This window comes from Chrysochloris asiatica, unplaced genomic scaffold, assembly GCF_000296735.1.
Source record: "Chrysochloris asiatica unplaced genomic scaffold, ChrAsi1.0 scaffold00227, whole genome shotgun sequence".
NCBI lineage: Eukaryota > Metazoa > Chordata > Mammalia > Afrosoricida > Chrysochloridae > Chrysochloris > Chrysochloris asiatica.
In genome coordinates, this window is record NW_006408745.1 from 199,902 (window position 1) to 208,575 (window position 8,674).

Consider the following 8,674-nt stretch of genomic DNA (forward strand, 5'->3'; position numbering starts at 1 on the left):
AAAAAGCCATTGAGAAGAAAAGATAGAAGGAAAAGGTCAAAATGGATGTCAGAAGAGACACAGAAACTTAATCTGCGTAGAGATTCTAAAGCAAATGTAAGAAATGAGGAGGTCCAAGAGCTGAACAGAAAATTTCAGAGATCAGCTCAAGAAGATAAAGACAAATATTACAATAAAATGTACAAATATATGGAATCTGAAAACCAAAAAGTAAGAACACACTCAGCATTTCTCAAGCTGGGGAAACAGAAGAAAAAATTCAAGCCTTGACTTTGGTTATTGAAAGATTCTCTGGGCAAATTATTGAATGATGCAGAAAGCATCAGGAGAGAATGGAAGGGATACACAAATCACTGTACTGAAAGGAAATGGTTAATGTAGAACCATTTCAAGAGGTAGCATATGATCAAGAACCAATGATACTGAGGTAGGAATTCCAAGGTGCATTGAAGGAATTGGCAATGAACAAAGCACCAGGAATTGATGTAATAAAAATTGAAATCTTTCAAGAAAGTGAGGCGGCACAGGAGGCACTCACTTATCTCTATATGAAATTTGGAAGACATCTATCTAGTTGACTGATTGGAAAAGAATCATATTTTTGCCCATTCTAAAGAGAGGTGATCCAAAGGAATGAGGAAATCATCAGAAATCTCTTTCATATCACATGCGAGTAAGTTTTACTAAAGGTAATACAGACATGGCTACAATCATATATTGACAGAGAATTTCCAGAGGTTCAAGTTGGATTCAGAAGAGGACGTGGAACAAGGGATATCATTACTGATGTCTGATGGATCCTGGCTGAAAGCAGAGAATGTCAGAAAGATGTTTACCTGTGCTTTACTGACTATGGAAAGGCTTTTGATTGTGTGGATAATGACAAGCTATAGACAACATTTCGAAGTATGAATATTCAGGAACACTTAATTATGCTCATCAGGAATCTGTACCTGGACCAAGAGGCAGTTGTTCGACCAGAACATGGGAACACTGAATGTTTTAAAATTAAGAAAGGTGTGCGACGAATCTTCAGAGATGGGAAATTTCCACTTGAAAGGATGAGCAGAACAGCCTGGAGCAGCTAGAAGAACAGAAGATACTTCTTGAAAGAAAGACCTACAGGAAAAATACAAAACAACATAGGAAGACTGATTGTTACTATAAGAACAAGGAAGTTGCTTGCCCAGGAGACATCAAGGCAAGTGGTCGGATCCCCTCAGTGCAAAACCCCTTCCAAGGACTAAGACTTATTGGGAATACACACTCTGATTGGTGACCACATTCATCACTGATAAGGGGAAGTGAGGGAAAAACAGCAATGAAGCTGCAAGCTAAGTCCTGCAATGCTCAATAGACTCCTGTGGAGTCTGGTTGGCCTGCAATTGGCAAGACCTGGGGACTCTTGGGCCCAGAGTCAGTGACATAGCCACAGAGGACTAAAGTGGAGAGTGACGTGTCCAGCTGATAAGAAGAGAGGGCATATGTACAAGAACACCCACACTTGTAGATAATACCCACTTGACCTGGCTTCAATGACTAGATGATCAGAGCTCAACTATGAACTTGATGAAGTTGACCTACACCTATGGATGCAGTAGCTCAAAAGAGGGAACAAATCTTTAAAGCAAGGATCATTCCCACCCCCTACATACACAGAGTAGACAGGGATGGGCAACTTGGACATTGGCTACCCAAAATGGGGGGCTACAAAGGCAAGAAGTGACTGGCTCACAAGCTTTCAAGAGGGAACCTAGATCCAGAGGGCATGAAGGAGGTAGAATCTCCACTGAGTAGTATCCAGTCTGTCTAGGCGGGGCTGATGAAAGGAAATGTGGAGAGGTCTCTTGTGATACAATGGTAAATAATTGTTATCAGGACTGATTGTGAGGGTTGGAAATGTAAAGACAGACGTTTTGTAGTAAGGAGGGGAGTGATTAACTTTGCAGTCTAGGAGCTGAAGTTCTGGGACCACCAAGGGAGAAGAGCGGAGAGAGAGGGATCCTACCCATAGAAGAATTGATGTTTTTGAGTTATTGTGTTGGAGGAGAATATTGAAAGTGCCATTGGCTGCCAAAAGAACCAATAGATCAGTTTTCGAAAAAGTGCAGCCAGAATGCTCCCTGGAGGCCAAGATGGCCAAACTTCATCTCTCATACTGTGGACATATGGTCAGGATGGACCAGTCACTGGAGAAGGATATCATGTTTGGTAAGGTGGAGGGTCAGAGGAAAAGAGGAAGACCCTCAATGAGATGGATTTGCCAAGTGGCAGCATTGATGGACTCAAGAGAGGTTGGCCCAGGATTGGGCAATGTTTCGTTCTGCTGTGCATAATGTCGCTATGGGTCAGTACTGACTTAATGGCTCCTAACAACAGTAACAACAATTGTGTAAGTTTAGGTTGTTGTTGTTAAGTGCCATTAAGTAGGTTCTGACCCATAGTGACCCTGTGTAGGGTTTCTGAGGACCAGTTGGTGAGCCTGAACTGCCGACCTTGCAGTTCAAATGGCTTTGCAGTCTGGTGCAGCATGTTTTTCTTAAAATGTATCTATCTCTTCTAAGTTTTTTAATTTGTTGGAGTTTTCATAGTATTCTGTTATAATTTGATTTCATTTGGTTTTGTTGTGACATTGCCTATGTGGTTTCTAATGTGAGTTATTTATGTCTTCACTTGCTTTGCTTTTCTTAAATTTGCCAATGGTTTCTCAATATTACTAATCCTTTCAAAGAATCAGTTTCTTGTCCTGTTGATTCTTTCTATAGTTTTTCTGTTATCTATTTCGTTTATTTCTGATCTTATCTTTATTATTTCTTTTCTTTGGTGACTGTAGTTTCCCTCTGTTGGTCTGTTTCTAATTGTTGGAGATGATGTATAAATGTGTTAATTTTGATTCTTTTTTCTTTTTGGATATAAGCTTTTATCACAAAAAAATTGTCCTCTCAGCACTGCTTTTGCCGTGTCCCAAAGATTTTGGTATGTTGTGTTTTCATTCTCATTTGTTTCTAGGAATTTTGTGAATTCATGTTTAACTTCTTTTACTCACTCCTTTTTTAGCAGGGTGTTATTCAGTTTCCATGTATTTGACTTTATTTCCTTGGTATTCTTATTGTTGATTTCTAGTTTATAGCATCGTAGTTTGAAAAGAAGCTTTGTACTATTTTGATGTTTGTAAATTTATGGAGGCTTGCTTTGTGACCTAACACATGTTCAATTTTGGAGAATGTTCCATGTGCCCTGGAGAAGAATGTATACTGTACTGTTATTGGGTTGAATGTTCTGTGCACATCTATGAGGTAAATTTGGATGATTGTGCTGTTTAGTTCCTCTGTAACGTTGTCAAGTTTGTTTTTGGTTGTTCTGTCCCTTTTTGAAAGTGGCGTATAAAAATCTCCCACTATAATTGTAGACTTATCTATTTCTTTTCTCAATTCTAGTAAGGTTTGCTTTATATATCTTGATGCTCTTTCTTTGGGAGTGTAGATATTTATTATGGTTACGTCATCTTGCTCTATTGACCCTTTGATCATGAGATAGTGTCCTTCTTTATCTCTTATGCTGGTTATTCTCTTAGAGATTACAGTATTACCACTCCTGCTTGGTTATTGTTGCAGTTGGCTTGGTATATGTTTTCCATCTTTTAACTTTTAGTCTGTTTTTGTCTTTGTGTGTAAGGTGTATGTCTTTCAGGAAGCATACTGAAGGGTCTTGTTTTCTTATCCATTCTGCCATTCTCTGTGTATTTAATCCATTGACATTCAATGTAATTATCGTTATGTATGAATTAATTGCTACCATTATGTTAGTTTTTTGGTAGTGCTATTCGTTCCTTTGTTCTGCATGCCTTCTTGTACTGAGTTTGTGTTTTCTTGTGCTATTTCTTGTTGGTGTCTTCTTAGTTTTCATGCTTGCTTGTAAGTTCATTTTCATGGTAAATTGTAAAGTATTCACTTTCTTTGTAGTTACCTTATAGTGTATTAATTTTTTCCTCCATTTAAGACAATCTATTGTATCCTGTAATCTACCTGACCTCCTAACTACCGGGAACTCTGTTCCTACATTTTCCCTTTCTTTGACATTGTTATTATTTTTATCTTTGGTTGACCTCCCAGTTCCTTTGAGTTTTTTTTGTAATTTTGTTCTGTTCTGTACTCTGCTATCCATTATCTTTGTTTCAGGTTGTGTTGCCATGTCTGTCAATATCTGGTTGCTGTCTGTTCTTGTTGGTTTTCAGTCCAGAGAAGTCTCTTTAGGTTGTTTGAAGTGCTGGATTGGCATTGACAAAATCTCTTAGCTTCTGTTTATCCTGGAATGTTTTGATTGCACCATCGTTATTTGATTGACAGTTTTGTTGGATAGACAATTCTTGGTTGCCTTTTTTTTTTTCTTTCAGGGTTTTGTATATGTCTCCCCATTACCTTCTGGCCTGTATGGTTTCTGCTGAGAAGTCAGAGCTTAATCCTATTTGCCTGCCTTTGTAAGTGACACTTCTCTTTTCCCTAGTCACTTTTAGTATTCTCTCTTTGCCTTTGATTTTGGAGACCTTTATTATTTTATGTCTTGGTGGTTTTTCATTTGGGTCTATCCTTCCTGGGGTATGTTCAGCTTCCTGAATGTTTATCTGCTCCTGTTTCAAGATGTTAGGGAAATTTTCTTCCAGAAGCTCTTCAACTCTCTACTCTGTGGACTTCTCTGATTCTTTCTATTCCAGAATGCCAATAATTCTTAAGTTGTTTCTCTTAATGTTATCCAGCATGAATCTTAGACTCTCTGCACATTTTTTTTATCCTTTTTTCTGCTTGCCCTTCTCTCTTAACAGTACTGAGAGGTTTGTCTTCCAGCTTGCTGATTTTAGCTTCCATCTCTTCAATTCTGCTCCTTTCCCCTTACAGTGTATTGTCCATTTTCTGATATTTTATTATTAATCATCTGGACCTCTTTTTGCAGGTTTTGAATTCTTTCTAGTGCTGTATCAATCTTGTTTGATTGCACTTGTAGTACTTTCCTAACTTCTTCCGTATTTTCCACCTCACTTTTTTTGGAGCATTTGAATTTGTTTCCATATCATTCTTCTGAATTCCTTCTCAGGCAAATCCAAAACCTGCTCTTCCTCTTCTGGAAAGCCTTTGTCTGTCTCCAGCTCATTTGTCTCAGTTACCCTTTTCTGGTTTTGGACATGTTTTGAGATCTTCTGTTGTACTTTCTTGGTCATTTCCAGTAGTTATGTGCATTTTTAATGCTTAATTAGATGTTTGTTGCTGTGTTATTAAACTTACTGGATGTCTCCTGGTGGATATGATCTGGTGATAGGTTTCCCTTTTTGCATGTAATTCTTAGCAGTTGTTATTGGCTCCTGTCTCAATGGTGGAATATTATGGGGTATGCTTGTAGCTTGGCTATATGGCAACAAATTGCTGTCTTTTCTTGGTAACCTAGGGAGAAAAATCTCCCATCTCTAGGAAAAATGTGTGATCAAAGTGCCCAAAAGCAGAAGCAATGTAAAAGCAGAGTCAAAAACCATCATTTTGAACAACAACAAAAAAAAACTGTGCCCAACTGGCCTGTAGCCTTGCTACACAGGCAGTGTGTGTGCACTGTAGAAGCCTCCATTAGTGGGTGGGGGGTGTCCACTTGCTCAAGCCTTTTCTCTAGTCACCACCATAGAGGTGCACAGATAGATATTGAGAAGTTAAAGGTAGAAAGATTATCTACTATTTTTGTCTCCGGAGGTCAGTTATTTATCTGTGTGTACACAGTGTAAGTTTCAAAATAGTTGCATCCTTTTATGTTGGGGGTTTTCAGATTGTTCATATTGTTTGTCTGTCAGGTGGGACCTGCTTTTTTCTTGCTGTATTGTTGTTGTAGTTATGTGCCGTGGAGTCAGTTCCAACCCATAGTGACCCTGTACAGGCTTTTCAAGGCTGTATGGAGTAAATGGTCCTGCACAAGTTAACGTTAGGGCTGGGACCCAGAGGCAGAAGTCATAAGCAGCTGCCAAAGAATATGCCTTTGAGACCGATGGGTCTCTTTCCCTCTGTGTCATGAGACTTTGTGGCTCAATGCTAGACTTTTTTTTGGGTGCATACCCACCCACCTTACAGCGTCCGGGCTGTACAAAGAAGGTGCTACAGGGAAGAGGAAGAAAAAATGTGTAGAATCCTCACACACCTCCTTTTGCAAATGTCACTAAGCCGCTTTAAAACAGGTTCACTGTTCTGGTCTGGCTTTAGCCCCGTCCTCTGAACTCTGCCTGAGAGGGGTGGCCCCAGAGGGAGTCCTGTGACTCAGCCAGTTCCTAAATTGCATTATTTTCCTCTATACTGTGATTTTTCCATCGGTGTATGTGGCAAACTGATGCCCTGTACCTTATGCTAGATCCAGAGCTCTGGTACTGTTCCATTAAAGCAGCTTCTGTGGGTTTTTAGCCCCTCTCCCACAAAGCCTGTCATACCTGACTCTGTTCTGCCACCACCAAAACTAGAAGTCTCTTGGAATTCTTTTATAAGAAAGATTTGTCCTTTTCAGTAGAACAATTTTTATATTCTATCGCTTGTTTATATCAGTCTGTATTCATATATACCTACTGTATAATATGCATTCTAATAAAATATCATGCTATTTATTAGTCATATTGTTTCAAATTTTGCCATTGAAAGTTCTTTTCAGGTTGACTCATGTGTCTTCTTGGCATGCCTTCTGAAAGATGTCATGATAGATTTGTATGCTCACATTTCTCTTTCAAGCACCTCCAACTTCTTCCAAGCACCTCCAACTTCTTCCCTCTTTCTTATACTTTTTTTTTTTCTCTCTCTCTTCCAAATAGGACCTTCTCCTTTATTAGACGACTAAAGACTTAAATTTCCTCTTAATCTCTATTATTCTCTCACCAAGTAATTCTGGCAGTGCAATGGCTAAGCATTTGCTCAACTACTAAGCAAAAGGTCAGTGATTTGAACCCACCCACTCTGCAAGAAAAAGAACTGGGGTTTTAGTTCAGTAAAAGTTACAGCCAAGAAAAGCTCATGGAACAGTTCTTCTATGTCACATGGGGCTGCTATAAATTGGAATTGTCTCAGTTGCACACAACAACAACAACCTTTCCACCCAGAATCCTCTTAACTGAACAAGGAAATAAAGAGAGTATCTTCCCTAGAAGGGAATGAGTTGGAGTGGTGAAAATATGCTGTAAATGTCTGCCAGTGTCTTATTTCTAAATTTGTCAGCTAATCAATAGGTTCTGTATTTAACGAGTTATCTTTCAGATTACTAAATATTTAATCAATATTTCTTAATTTAGTTTTTTAATACTTAATAACAAATCTTGTTTTCTCACCCCTTCTCAAAGTATCATTAATAAATGTTAGCAACTTGTGTAAAATTTGGAGGCTTACAAATTTTTAAATAATTACCTATTCTAAAAACAAACGTTTGTGAAAAATTGCTTTAGAATGTTCCTAGAGTTACCAAAATAAGATCAGTGAAATAAAATCTTTTCCCACATGACCATTATTTCATTCAAGAATTCCAATCATCAGTTTATTAAGAAATTTCTTAAGCACTATTATCCTGCAGCAAAATGAGTAGATGAAATATTTACTTCTTTTTCTATTGCTGCCCAATTAAAAACACAATAGATAGATTTCATTCAGTCTGTAGGAAATTAGCAAATTAAGCATCCAGGGAATAATCCACAAACTAGATAATTACATAAATTAACTAAAAATTCCTCCGCCCTGAGACTCTTCTTGATAAATGAAAAAATAAGCAATTCTCCAAACTTCACCTTCCTGATACAGGAACTAAATGCCATGATAGTAGTTTACTTTGAGATGATGTACATGTCATCATTATTTTCTGATTTATAAGAGGACCATTATAACTCGATAAATTGACTAAAAGAAGAAAGGGAAAATATTCTGGGCATGTCATTGCAAATTAGGGTAAAAGGAAGAATTCATTTGTACTGATTTCTTGCAACTTTTGTATTCAACAGGTTACCTGCAGTGTCCCTTTTCACCCTACCCATTCTTTAGTCTACACAATGGGATCATTCTAGAACTTAGTCTATCCACACTGAGATATGTCTCAGGCCAACTATACTATCTGAAGTGCTAAGATTCCAATTTCAATTTTATTTCTCATGTATATATGCCTAAACATGAAAGTGAATGTAAAATATCCAATAGATATTTGCAAAACCTTATTAAATTCTACATAATCTTTAGAGTTTTTTTGCAAATTTAAATTGGCAATAAGCTTGAAAGTCAAAGTAATATATTTACTTTAAAGCTTTGAATATGATATAATAACATTACCCTCAATCTATATAGATATTAATATTAAATTAATGTTGATATAGAATATATATTTCTACATATATAATCACATGAACTATGTATAAGTATGATATTTATTTAACTATGAAACACAAGGGATTTCCTTAATCTGTCATATAAATTTCCTATATTGGTTTCTTGTTGATGTTAGACACTACTGAGTTGGTTCCAACTCATAGAGATGCTGTATAAAGTTTCTAAGAAATGGCTTGTGAATTTGAACCACTCACCTTGTGGCAAGCAGGCCAGTACTTATCCTACAACACTACACTAGTGCTCCATATACCCAGTCTGCACACAGGGGACTTTGTATAAAAGGAAAGAGAGATGGTGAATGG